Source organism: Nelumbo lutea, chromosome 1 (assembly GCF_056320005.1).
Source record: "Nelumbo lutea isolate HS-2025 chromosome 1, American lotus-T2T, whole genome shotgun sequence".
In the NCBI taxonomy this organism is placed as follows: Eukaryota; Viridiplantae; Streptophyta; class Magnoliopsida; order Proteales; family Nelumbonaceae; genus Nelumbo; species Nelumbo lutea.
In genome coordinates, this window is record NC_142684.1 from 177,702,939 (window position 1) to 177,717,161 (window position 14,223).

Consider the following 14,223-nt stretch of genomic DNA (forward strand, 5'->3'; position numbering starts at 1 on the left):
ATCGCCGCAGAGGTTATAGACTAGGTTGAACTCACCCCTAGTTAGCTCAGGGCTCGCGCTGCAACCCACGCTATGGTGGTGAGTTCGCATTCTTAGGGTCACCATTTTCCCTTTCTTTTGTTCTTTCCTCTCTGGTACTGACCAACCTCCTTTTGGCAGGTGAACACTACTGTGCATGCGTTGGCCTTTCAGTCTGGCAAATACCTGAGGCACACTTTGGCTGCGGAGGAGTCATCTCGCACAGCTCATACTGACCTGAGGGCAGCTCGGTGCAAGATTCATCAGTTGGAGAGTGACGTTGTAGCTTAGAAGAGCTTCATTGAGGCTCTGCTGTCAGAGAAGGAGGAGCTAGCTCGCAAGAGGGAAATTCTAAAGTTCGAGGTGAACGGGCTTAAAGCAGGCCAGGAAGCCCTGAAGCTTGAGGTGGAGAGCCTCAGGGCGGGTCAGAAGGTTTTGCAGCTCGAGGTGTAGGGACTTAAGGAGGTCAAGGGTGCCTTGGAGCACGAGGTAGAGTACCTTAAAGCCGACATCAAGGAGAAGACCAAGATCTTCGACGAAGCTCTCGGAGCGGCGAAGGCCTAGGCCATCATTGACTACATCAAATCGTCTAGGTTTGACGACGTAATGTCGCAGGCCTACCATAGGGGGTTTAAGCTCGGCTGGTGGTGGATAAGGCATGCATACCCTGACCTCAACATAAGTTTCTTCACCACCTGGAAAATCACAGATGACATGGCCCGCCAGGTCGTGGATGACCCAAACTCTGACGATGAGGGTGGCAATGAGGAGGCTGGTGCTACTAACCTGGCTGACACCCCCGAGGAGGCCCCCGAAGAGGCTCTGAGTAAAGTTGACAAGCCTTTAGAGTACTTGCGTGCTCCTTGTATTCCGGGCCTACGGGCTTAGTTTTACTTTCTTTCTTTTTTTTGGTTCTTTGTACTGGGGTTTCTGTAATGAAAGCACACTTATAAGAGTACATATTTTGTTAAGTGTCTGTGTAGTTCTCTTCTGCCGAAGTGCTTGTCTTATCCGAGCTATTGAGTTAGTGAATTTAGCTCTTGAGGTGGATGACCCTTTACCGCTGTCACCCCGAACTGTTTTCTCGTACTTAGTAGGGGTGATCATAGGATTTTAGCAATGCACGCCGAGGTAAGCATAGTAAGGCGCATGCCCAACCTGTCTACTTGGTCATTTAGGCTGGTGTTTACCCCTAGCAGCGTATACCAAGGTAGGCTAGGAGTCGGGGAGTCTGTACTCGAGACGCCTTCGGTCCTTGGTATGATAAGCCTATGCTGGCGAGGCGGTAAGGTCATGCATAGCGCGGATGTCTTTAGTTAACCCTGCACGTTGGCCCTTAGGCTATGGGGAGTGGCTCGTGGTCCATTTTCTTGGAGTCTGCCCTTTCCGAGGGGGTGACTAGATCTCCTGTTGCCGAGGTCATCGCTAGCTCAACGAATTGGCCCTTAGGCTCTAGGAGCGACTCGTGGTCTACTCAGTTCGGTAATCTATGGGTAATATTGTCTTAGGTTGATAATATTCCACGCCCAAGGTACTCGTTTCCCTTCTAGGGTTTCGAGTTCGTATGTTCATTTCCCGAGTATTGGCTTTACTCAATAGAGTCCTTCCCAGTTCGGACCGAACTTGCCAATGCTAGGCTCAGGCACCATAACCTTGCGGAGAACCAGGTCGCCAATGCGGAGAGTCCGCTTTTTGACCCTGGCGTTGTAGTACTGAGCTACCTTTACTGATAGGTCGCGGTTCTGATATATGCGAGGTCCCGTACTTCGTTTAGTAGGTCGAGATTGGTACGTAGCTCGTCTTCGTTTGCTCTGTCTTCATATGTTTCGAATCTCAGCGAGGGGACTTCAATCTCGATTGGGATGACTGCTTCGGTGCCGTATGTAAGGTTAAAGGGGGTTTCTTTTATGGCGGTCCTTTCCGTGGTATGGTAGGCCCATAGTACATTGGGCAGCTCGTTCGTCCACAGCGCCTTAGCTCAGTCCAGGTGCGCTTTTAGTCCTCGAAGGATAGCTCTGTTCGTAGTTTCCGTTTGGCCGTTCGGCTGAGGGTGCACCACCGAGGTGAAGTTCTACTGGATCCCCATGTCTCGGCACTAGTTTTGGAACTTGATGTCTTCGAACTGCTTACCATTGTCTAAGATCAGTAGCCAAGGTAATCCGAAACGACACACTATGTTCTTCCAAAAGAAGTTTTGCATGTTCCGAGCTGTGATTGTCGTGAGAGGTTCAACTTCGACCCACTTTGTGAAATAGTCCATTGCCACCACTAGGAACCTTCTATGTCCTGTTGCTGGCGGGAATGGCCCGAGTTGGTCGATACCCCATTGTGCAAATGGCCATGGGCTAGTGAGGTATTTCAGGTCGGTGGCAGGCCAGTGGTGGATGTTAGCGTGCTTCTGTCACTTGTCGCATTTTTGACAGGCTCGGTCGCATCTGCTTTCATGGTTGGCCATTAATACCCCTGTCGTAGTGCTTTCTAAGCGAGGGCCCTGCCCCCCAAGTGTCCACCACACAGGCCTTCATGAGTGTCGCGGAGGACGAGATTGGCTTCCGAGGGTCACAGGCAGCGCAGGTAGAGGAGCGTGTAGGATCTTCGGTACAACCATCCGTCTATCATGATGTATTTGGTTGCCTTTCACTCTACCCTCCTGGCGGCATTACGGTCTGCAGGGAGGGTCCCGTATAGTAGAAAGCTCGTGAGTGGATCAATTCAGCTTGGCTCTGCTTGAATGACGAGAGTGACCTCCTCTGCCCCCTGAGAAGGATAGGCCGAGGTAAGTTCTGTATATACACAGTCCTCATGGTGTTATCTCCCATGTTGGTTAACCCTGACAGGGCATCGGCCTCAGGGTTCTCTGATCTCAGGATTTGTTGGATGAAGTGTGACCGAAAGTTGAGCAGAGCCTCTCTTACTTTGGCTAAGTATGCTACCATAGTTGGTTCGCGAGCTTCGTACTCATCCAGGACTTGATTTACCACGAGCTGTGAGTCACTACAGACGATGATGTGCTTGGCTTTCACTTCCTTTGCAAGGTCTAGCCCGGCTAGCAACACCTCGTATTCTGCTTCATTGTTGGATGTTGTAAACTCAAATCGTAGCGTTTACTCCAGTTTCACACCGCTTGGTCTGTATAGAACGATCCCGACTCCGCTGCCCTACGGATTTGATGAGCCATCTACGTGAAGGATCCATGGTTCTTCATCCCTGCTCGAGCTTGGCCTAATTAGGAGAGATGCCGCGCTGGTTGCTTCTTCTCGGTGCTCGAGTTCAACCAGCCTGGGAACTCTGAGCTCTCCCGCACTGGGGGTCTCGTGATCTACCGGCCTAGGGACTTCAAAGCTAATGGTGCACTCTGTGATGAAATCTGCCAAGGCTTGGGCCTTGATAGCAGTTTGCGGTTTATACTGAAGTTTGTATTCGCTGAGCTCAATGGCCCACTTTGTCAACCTTCCCGAGACCTCAGGCTTGAGCAAAACTTGCTTCAGGGGTTGATTGGTAAGGACAACGATGGTTTGAGCTTGGAAGTATGGGCAGAGCTTTCGGGCTGCTATAACCAATGCATAAGCTAATTTTTCTATCTCCGGGTACTTCGTCTCTGCTTCCTGCAACACTTTATTGACATAATAGATGGGTCATTGGACCCGATCTACTTCTATTATTAGTATCGAGCTGACCACCTCGTCACTTGTCGAGAGGTATAGCTCTAAAACATCACCCACTTCAGGTCGGGTTAAGACTGGGATGCTGGTGAGGTGTCTTTTGAGCTCATCGAACGCGAGCTAGCACTCTTTGGTCCATTCAAAGGCTTTGTTTTTTAGGGCCTTAAAGAAAGGCAGATAGCGATCCGCAGACTTGGACAAAAAGCGACTTAAGACGGCCAACCGGTCGTTCCGCTTCTGAACCTCCTTTAACTTTTGGGGTGGTCTCATTTCTAGGAATGCCTTGATTTTGTCCGGGTTGGCCTGAATGCCTTGTCGGTTAACGATGAGCCCTAGGAATTTACCCGAGGTAACGCTAAAGATGCAATTATTCAGATTTAAATTTATATTAAATCTACGCAAGATTTCAAAGACTGAGTGTAAATCTTGTATTAGTTCATGTGAAAATTAGGTTTTGATGACCAAGTCGTCTACATAACACTATTTTTGTGCCAACAAGTGGCTCGAACAATTTATTTACAAGTCTTTGAAAAGTAGCCTAGCATTCTTCAGCCTGAAGGGCATGACCTTGTAGCAATACAGGCCAAACTCGTTTGTGAAGGTAGTTTTCTCCTCATCAGCTAGGTCCATTTTGATTTGGTTATAGCCTGAGTAGGCGTCCAAGAAGCTCAGCAACTTGTGCCCCGAGGTCACGTCAACTAGACGGTCAATCCTGGGAAGTGGGAAGCAATCCTTTGGGCAAGCTCGGTTCAGGTCGGTGTAGTCGACGCACATGCACCACTTACCGTTAACCCTTTTCACCAGAATGAGGTTGGCCACCCAGCTCGGGTAATGGACTTCCCTAATAAAATCGGTTGCAAGGAGTTTTCCGACCTCCTCGTCAACTTGCCTCCATCGCTCCAGGGCTAGGTTGCGTTTCTTCTGTCTAACGGGCCTAACTACATGATCAATATTAAGTCTATGAGTGATAACGTTGGGGTCTATGCCAGGCATTTCTGCCGCTGACCATGTAAAAATGTCTAAATTCTCGAGTTAGAAGCTTGCCAGTTGAGACCGCAGGGGTTCCTCAATAGAAGCACTGATCTGAAGTACTCGAGTTGGATTGTCTGTTGAAGTCGGGATGGGGATGGTCTCCTCGGTGGGTGTAGCTCACTCTACGAACTGCTCTGCAGGTCGTCCCAGCTCGAGGTCGTTAGCTACCTTGGCTTTTCCCTTGAGGGCGGCTACGTAACACTTGCAGGACTCGAGCTTATCGCCTCTTGCCACTCCGACTCCGAAGTCTATAGGGAACTTCATTGTCAGGTGGTAGGTGGAGACTACCACTCGCAGGACGTGGGTGATGGGTCGGCCTACTATCGCGTTGTATGGAGAGGGGGTTGCAACCACCAGGAACTCGTGATTGAGCCTTACCACACTAGGCTTGACCTCTTCACCACTGAACCCCACCAGTGGAGTGCTTGCGGGCTTCAGGTCACTTTCTGGGAGCTGAAGGTGATCGAAGGCCGCCTTGAAGAGGATATCCGTCGAACTGTCCGAGTCTACTAGGACGCACTTGACTTCGAAGTCGTTGATCCTCATCTTGATGACGAGTGCGTCATCGTGGGGGTAGTCGCGCATCGTCTTTAGTGAAGAAGGTCGGTTCCTGCACCTTTGGCCGCTTTGGGGTGTTTAGTTCTTCTCTGTCAGCTTCACGGGCTGTTGACCGAGCTACTACCAAAGTGCAGCCCGCGATAATCGATCCTCCGATGATTATGTGGATGGTTCCCTGGGCTGGCCTCTCGTCTAGAAGCTGCCTCTGCGGCTGCTCTACCTGTTTGCTGGACTCGGGGGCTTCTTTATTCTGCACCCTATGCTGACCTGCCTTATTATTATTACTACTATGCTGTACAAAATTCCTCAAATATCCGCGATGGATGTGTTCTTCTATCTCATCCCGGAGATTTTTACAACTTTTGGTACTATGATCGTGATCTCTATGGAAACTACAATACAAGTTTTTGTTCCTAACATTAGGATCGACCTTGAGCCGAGGTGACCACTTTACATACGGGGCGTCCTTGATCGCCATGAGGATCTCGGCTCATTTTGTGTTGAGAGGCATAAACGCCCTTTCTGCCGTTGGAGCTCGGAAAGGCTAGACTGGCTTTGCCTCCCGAGCTTGATCCTTCTTCTTCTTGTAGTCACTTGGAGCTGGGGGTTCCAGCTCCCTTTTTCTTTTTTTGAGGGCGTGCTCGCCCTTCTGGTTGATCTCCTTTTCTATCCCTATGAACCGATCTGCGAGCTCGAGGAACTCGGTCACGGTCTTGCGTTGGTTGACGACCACGTGCCATTTAAACTCTTTGTGAGTGATGCCCTGTTTGGCCACGGTGAGACGAACTGCAGGGTCCAGGTCGGGTATCTGCAGGCAAGCGTCATTAAACTGCTTGATGTAGTTCCGGATGGACTCCCCGTCCCTTTGGACTATGCTGAGGAGGCTTTCTTGAGTCCTCGGGCATCTCTTACTGGTGATGAAGTGGGAGGTGAAGATCTTCACGAACTGCACTCAGCTCCTTATTGAGCCCGGCGAGAGGTTTCAGTACCAGGTGCGGGCCACTCCTTTGAATGTAGTGGAGAAGGCCATGCACCTGCAAGATTCATTCGCCTTGGCTAGATGCATCTAGAACTGGATGGCGTTGACGTGGTCGTTTGGGTCAAAGGACCCGTCATATTTATCCAACGGTGGGAGTTTGAAATCCCTGGACATGGAGACTGTGAGGAGCTCTGGAGACAGAGGAGAGGGGACTGAGAAAAGTGGTGCGACTCTTACCTCTCCCGAGCTTATTTCTATTTTGCCCTTGAGCTTAGGCAGATTGTGGACGGTGGCTGTTCGGCGAGCCTGGCGACGTCTCCGCTGCTTCTTGGTTGGTTCGGTGTTGGTGTTGTTGGCCTCGGTGTTGCTGAGCTCAATGGGCCTAGGGGGAGGCAGGGATGGCTGTCGGTAGCTGCGGACAGAAGGACATTGTTCTAGGTCGTTGGATAGCACTTCAAACCTGTTCTCCGCAAGCAGAGGCTCGAACTGCAAGTGCCGAGGTGATGTTGGCCTAACCGGCTGGGAAGCCCCCGACCTGACTGCGAGCCATGTAGTGGGGGTAGGGAGTCTTCCCTTCCTTCCATGAGATGATGCCGAAGTCTCTCCATAGCGAGACGGGAGTTCACTACAACGCTGAGGCTTAGTTGGCTGTGCAGCTGGATGCTGGGGAGGGAGTGAAGGGAATTGTTGCTGGTATTGGTACTGGGATACTTGGTGCAACACTTGCTGTTGGTGAAACTGGAGTTGTTGAAATTGTTGCATCTGGGCCTGCATGGCCCGCATGCACTACATCAAGTCTTCAAGTTGGCCTTGGCCGGCCACCGGAGGGAGAATGGTGGGTTCGGCGAAGGTCATCCCGACTGCAGGGGCGGCAGAACAGATACGGTGCCACCATTGCAGGCACGTTTAGGCTAGGAATCCCATCCACAAAGAGGGGAACGGTGAACTACCCGATGCAAATGGTGGGCAGTTGGAGTTGCTCCTCTGGGGTGTTCCGGCGTTCAGAGTTGCTAGAAGAAGCCATGGATGTTGGTGGTGCTGGTGAGTAAAAGAGAGAGAAGTTTCGTAGAGATCGGAGGGAGGCTTTTGGAAGCGCTTCCCATAGACGGCGCCAAATGATGCTACACAATCTGGGCGCTCCTAGCTGGTTGTGACTTGGCTTCTGGCTGGAATGGACGACACCTGAGAGGAAGGAGAAGGTGAAGGGTTCCCGGGGAGTTCTCCCGGTTGGAACACTTCGATGGATAAGTTAGAACTGGAGAAATTTCAAAGAAAGAATAGAGAGTAAGAGTGTTGAAAGTGCTTAAGCTTCAATACCTCCCCTTCGTGAGAGTTGGAGTTCTTTTTATGTCAGAGCTCGGTCTTACCTGGCATAGCCATCACTGCCCTAGCCGTTACCGCCAAGGCAGGTGTGGCAGGCGCAGGTTGTTGCTACAGATTGCTATCGCCAGGTACGGACTTGACAAACGTGTCATGCTTTCCAGATACGGCAAACAGAACACCGCCTGGCAAGGGATCAGAGTCCTACCACCGGGTCCGACAGGTACAGATGTCAGACAGGCCTTCCCACAGCCTGCCGAGCTACTGTACGCCGGACTACCTGGGGCAGGTTTGGCTCGGTACTGAGGTGCCTGCGTTGGAGGTGGTGCTGCCCCGAGGTGCTTCTCCCTTGGGACACTTAGCCAAAAACCGGGGTGCTCCCTTCTTAGGAAGGGAGAGCTCAGAGCCCCTTAGGGGGAGCTCGAGCCTCAAGGGAAGCTCGAGACCTCCCACACTTGGTGGGAGTCAAGGTTGGCTAGGTGTTAGTCCCCAGCGAGTTTCTTAACTCGCCGAGTGGCCAGCGTTGGACTCGGCGTGTCTTTCCCGTCGAGTCACGGTTGTGCTGTCAGGTTGAGCTGTTCATTGAGCCAGGTCACACACACGTGTCCCCGTGCTACGAGGTCGGGCCAAACCACCCTCCATCACGTAGTATAAGTACAAGTTATAGAAATATTGTATATAAGGATTTGCAATGTATATATTTGTATTTGCATTGTAGTTTAATAAGGTCAGTTTGAAAAGAATATATATATATATATATATATATATAGTAACTTTGGGACTATTAACAGTCCCTTCTCATCATATCCATAAAAAAAAGTTACTGTATATTCAGGCGGTCAAACCCACAATGGTTTTTTGGTTGTTTTTTTTTTTAAGTCAGAATGTCAGACCATTTAATCCATGAACCGGTCCTTATAACAGTTTGGTGTCTAGTTCAGTTTTTAAAAGCTTACCAAAACATTAACTTCTCAAACCACCATGACCCAACTTGGCAAGCCAATTGGCAGCCAAATTGATTTCCATAGATAAACATAACAAACAATTATGCAAGGTTTTAAAAATTGACTCGGAAACGGAATCACAATGGTCGTTGATTTATGGGTTAATGGTTTAACCATCCAGGTCAAACGGTTTGAATATGATCAAACAACTATTGTTACTCCTTAGTCTTTTATGAGTGTTTTGCAAAAAAAAAAAAAAAAAAGTCTTTTACAAGTGATTGTCCACTGCAAAAGAACTAAAGAAAGAAAGGAAGGAAGGAGATAAAGGAGAAAGAAACATGAAAGGAAAGAAAGGAGGAAGGAGGATGAACCAACATTTAACGGCAATGATAGCCACAGTGGTGGCCACAGAAACTAGGGCTGCAAATCGGGCCAGGTTAGGTTGGGTTGAGGCCAACCCTAGCCCAACCCTAAATTCTAAACCCCTAGCCCTAACCCTAACCCAACCCGACCAACCCAACCCTAACCATAACCCTAACTAATTTCCTTCACCCTAACCCAACCCAACCCAAGCCAAAGTCAATTTCAGGTTGGGTTGGGCTCGGGTTGGGCCCAACCCAACCTTCTTTCCATTCCTTAAAACCTCATAGAATTTCTCGATTTTAGATCTCAACTCAACTTTCAATACATATATTAATCCTTTGTTTCATTAGTACTTGTTTATTGACGTTTTTGTTTTTGTTCTTTTGGTACAAAATTCAGAAAAACAAGTGTTATGACTTACGATAGATCTTACTTAGGCGGCAAACAACATAGAGGAGATGAAGAATAAAATTTCAAAAAACATAAATTAATGTTATTAAAGTTTTAGTCTTTCTGATTAGGATTAAGTGAAGTGATTATCTTAAGGGGGCATTCTTTTTTTGGATTTTGAAAGGGGGGAAGTTGGTCAATGGGATTTTGATTCCCATTGACCAAGAATCCCATGTTCTTTTTTCAGGTTTATCTGGGGACTAGGGAAAGTTTATTTTCCTGGTATCACTTCACTTACCCGGGTAAGTGATACCCATATCCTAGGTGGGTAAATAACTTTCCCACATAGGGGGAAAGTTGCCAACACTTGAATGGGACAAAAGTGCCCTTTTTAATAATGGATTTTTATATCTAAAATGGTCGTTGCCTTATTTACATGACAAATAAAAGAACATGGGTAAATGCACTTATATAGGTGTTTCCCACGTAACTGCATTTACTCAGGTAAATAACTTACCCAAAAGCAAACGAGACCTAAAAGAAATACATGATACTATGTAGTGGGGCTATACAAATATCATGCATCTAAACAAATCAATGTATGTTATATATTACATATAACATATATTTATATATGATACATACTATAGATTCGGGTTCGGGTTGGGTTGGGTTGCCTAAGGAGTCAACCCTAACCCTAACCCGAACATCAAACCAACCCAAGTTGCAGCCTTAATAGAAACAATATCTTATTTATGAAATCTGATTTCTCCGATATAAAATCTCTCTCTCTCTCTCTCTCTCTCTCTCTCTCTCTCTCTCTCTCTCTCTCTCTCTCTCGTTTTGAGATCTTCTTTGCATCTTTACCAAACCACAAATTGTTGTCCGGGTTGAACGGATCAACGGTTTGACGGCTCGAATTAATATTTTTTATCTGTTTTTTATCCCAATAATGGGTTATTCATGAAACAAAACCAATTGCCTAAATAAATTTTGAGTCAAATGGTCTAAAACGACAGTTCGAAAACACTGCAATCAAATAAAAAAAATGAAAATAAATTATGGCTTTTTAACTCATTCGCATAGAATTATGTATTGATTATAATCTCTCTATATATAATTACATATATGTATACATACATACGTAATTATATAATTATAAATATATAATTTATATTCACTAATACAAGACTACAAGTGTACATGTATGGATAAGATTAAAAGATAAAAACAAACAACCTTGTATCAACTATAATATTTTGATATCACTTTTACAAGTTGGATAAAAAGTAAAGCAAATATCCGATATATATATATATATAAAATTCAAATGAGCTTAGATATTATTGAGATTAAAAGTGTTATTATTTATTCAGTTTAGCTTGATCCAATTATTAAATATATCAAATTTTAAATATTGGGTTTGATAGTAGGCCAACCATCTAAGTCCAAACTAATTATACCAAATCTCTTATTGAGTGGCCCTTGACTCAAATGACAACCCTAGTTGAGATGAAAATCACTACAAATAGGGGTGCAAACGGTCCAGATCAATGTCTACAATTTATCGTTAATCTGGCTAGTTGAACCGCTTGAACTGTTATTCGATCAAGATTTTGGGTTTGGTTCGAGTAAAACTCGGAGAAGGTAAAAAATCGCTGACTTTGTCAAAAATCGTTTGACCCGTATGGTTAAACCGCTGACCCATTCGACCCGGTGACTGGGTCGTAGGTTGCATACATATGAAAACTTCAAGAGGACATAACTTAACACTCCGATGTCTGATTGTTCAGAGTTTATTATTATTATTATTATTATTATTATTATTATTATTATTATTATTATTATTATTATTATTATTATTTTATTTTGGGTGACTTTTTGAGATATATATGTCTCAAGGCGCCACCCCGTTATTTTTTTCCAAAGAAAAAACCCTTTTTAGGCTCAATTGCAATTTTTAATTTTTTTTACAAATAAATTTATAAAAGTGAATTAAAAAATATAAAATAAATATAAAATATTTATATATTACATATAAAACATAATTATATGTTATTTATTAATAAAATATATATTTATACATACCTACACATATATATAGCTGATCTGGCATGACCTAACCCATCCAACCCGGACGGTCAAACTGGTGACTCATGACCCGGAGGCAAAAATAGTTCGGCATACCCATCCCAATTATGCTGGATTCCAAAACCCATTTGTCAGATTTCGGCATTGAGTCAGTTCAAATAAACAGGATCCGTTAAAAAAAGGATTAGATTTGGAGCCCCATTTGTTTAAGTTGATTTTTTAGTTGTTTTGTTAAAAAGACACATATATCCCCCCATTTACTTAAAGTATATATGACAAAAAAATGGTTGAAAAAAAGTTTATTTTTTTCTTTGTATGGACTGTTTTGTGTTTTTTTTTTTTTTTGTGTTGAATTGTATCAATATTCGAATATCCACATCCTTAAGAAATTCGAATTTGAATTAATATATAGAATTTACATTATCGGATTAGATTTGGATATATCCAAATTCAAATCCAATCCAATCCATTTGCATTCGAAACAAATATTATCCCTACTCCATAAATATGAGCATCGCAGGCATGTTCACTGATATCTCCAAGCAAGACACTAAGAAAATGCCCTCAAGTAGAAGCATAAACCATAAAGCATGTACAAGTTTTTTGCACTTTATGTAGTAAGTATATACCTTAGTCCTTATATGTTCTTGTATTTTTATTATATTGTTTATTTTTAAATTAAAATGTTATAATTAGAAATGGGGCACAATTGATGCCTCGTGACATATTAATATAATACAAAAGGAGAAAAACTCTCCAAACAACAAAAACATTGTAGGGTCTATTTGGTTTATATGGATATAGGTTTGAAATTAGAATCGAAATGGTTCCAGCCGTTTGGTTGGGTGGATTGCAATTCCAATTCCCTTTCCTAATGAAATGGCATTCCTCAATTAATGGAATGGGTATTCTGACTCCCCCCTTGGGAATGAGAATCCCCCAAACCCTATTTTATCTTTATCCAACGCCAATCTTCTTTGGAGAGTAATACATATCTTATTAGTTATGGTTATGTAGAGGGCAAATTTATGTATTTTGTATTACTTTGTATGCATTTGCATTGTACATAGTTATATTTGTACTCCAATGAAGTTTGATGCTGTTTTATGGATTGACAGCTACAATTACTTTTTTTTCCTGATCAGCGTTCATTCTCCTATTGCTATTGATTGTTTGTTTAAAAAATGATTTTATTAATTATTTGGATGCCTCATTCATTTGATTATGAGAAGATACTCTTGTTTATTTTAATATTAGGCTGATTGGGACTTCTGAAATTGTGATTTGCAACTTGTAAAGTTATCAATGATGTATTAATGGGTGATGGTACTTTTTTTAATATTTAAATGTAATGACTCGATTATTAAAATTGAAAATATATAAAGTCATATTTTATAATATTCTCCGGTTTGAATAATTTACTATACTTTTTATTTATATTGTTTCTATATTTAATTATTTATTAACTAGAAAATCTATGTTTTGGAGGCTTATGCCTTGGGCCTCCATTTCTTTTCAATCATGGGCCTTCATATTTGCACAATGAGTAAGAAAGTCGAATGTATATAGATGAAGCCATATATATGCTAACCAATGTTTTTGAATCGCCGTTGACCTAGATGGTTGGTCCGGAACCGTTCAGGCAATCGATTCTATTTTACCTCAAATTTGGCATTTGGTCAAAAACCATTAAAAAAGTCAATAAATCATTGACCTGGGTGATCGAATCATCGACCTAAAATCATTTTTTTTTAATTGTCAGAATGAACTGTCCGTTTGAATTGAACGATCGGACCATCGACCCAAAAACCAATAACCAGAACGGTTCATTTCCCATATTGAGTTTGATCTGGGTCTATAACTTCGATTAATTTACTTTTGCCCAAACGAAGATTTCGAGGTGTGTGTTACATTGTTACTTTTCTGAATTTGCAAATGTAATGATGGAAGATAGATTGAGGCTCAGTTTGGGAAGAGTCCAATCACAAATACGTACACAAGGTTTAAAAATACTATGTATGAAGTTTTGCGCGCTGTATATATTTTGTATTTATACTTCTCCCAAACTGAGACTGAGGAAAAGTGAAACAGATTCTTTCTTTGTGGAATAAATCAGTACTTTAACAAGAAAGAAAAATATATTCGTATGTTCATATCCTAACAGTAGGGCAAGGATTGCCCATCTTGTTTCCGTTGTGTGTCCTGTGGTAATTTCCAGCCCACCCCAAACCCAAGTCATCAATTTTACATGTGGGCCGGTTGAGTTGAGGGTATCCGGTCACAAACAACCTGGATTGGTTGGAGATAAAATCATGCACACCAGCCTGAATTACCTACGAGTGAACACATCAGTGTTTAGTACAGATTGGCCCAAATGAGGTTTGGGGTGAACATTGACATATTCACTCGTAATAGATAATCCAGCTCAATTTATACAATTTTGCCTCCAGCTCATCCGGACTGTGTGGCTTAGACTTTGAATTTGATGTTTTCAGTTTTTCACTTTTGCTTTTATTCTGCAATTATATTAATTTCTCTCTTATATTGGTCTAGAGATAGGAAAGAAAGTTTAAGACCGATTAAAGGGGTGTTTGGTTCGTGGTTGTGTATCAAACACAAATAGTGTTCTACATGCTATTAGTGTGCAATTCATGGTTCTGAAACCAGCAGACTGGGCTTTTATTTATTTTTTATTTTTTAATGTGACATTTTATAACCATCTCAATCAGGAGGAATGGTTTGATGTAAGCATGACATAACAGTAACGTGGTGTGTCTTACACACCAATATGGTCCATGATATATTAGATGATAATTGTATGATGGAAGCTAAACAATGAAGGTAAGTACACGTGTGTACGTGATTA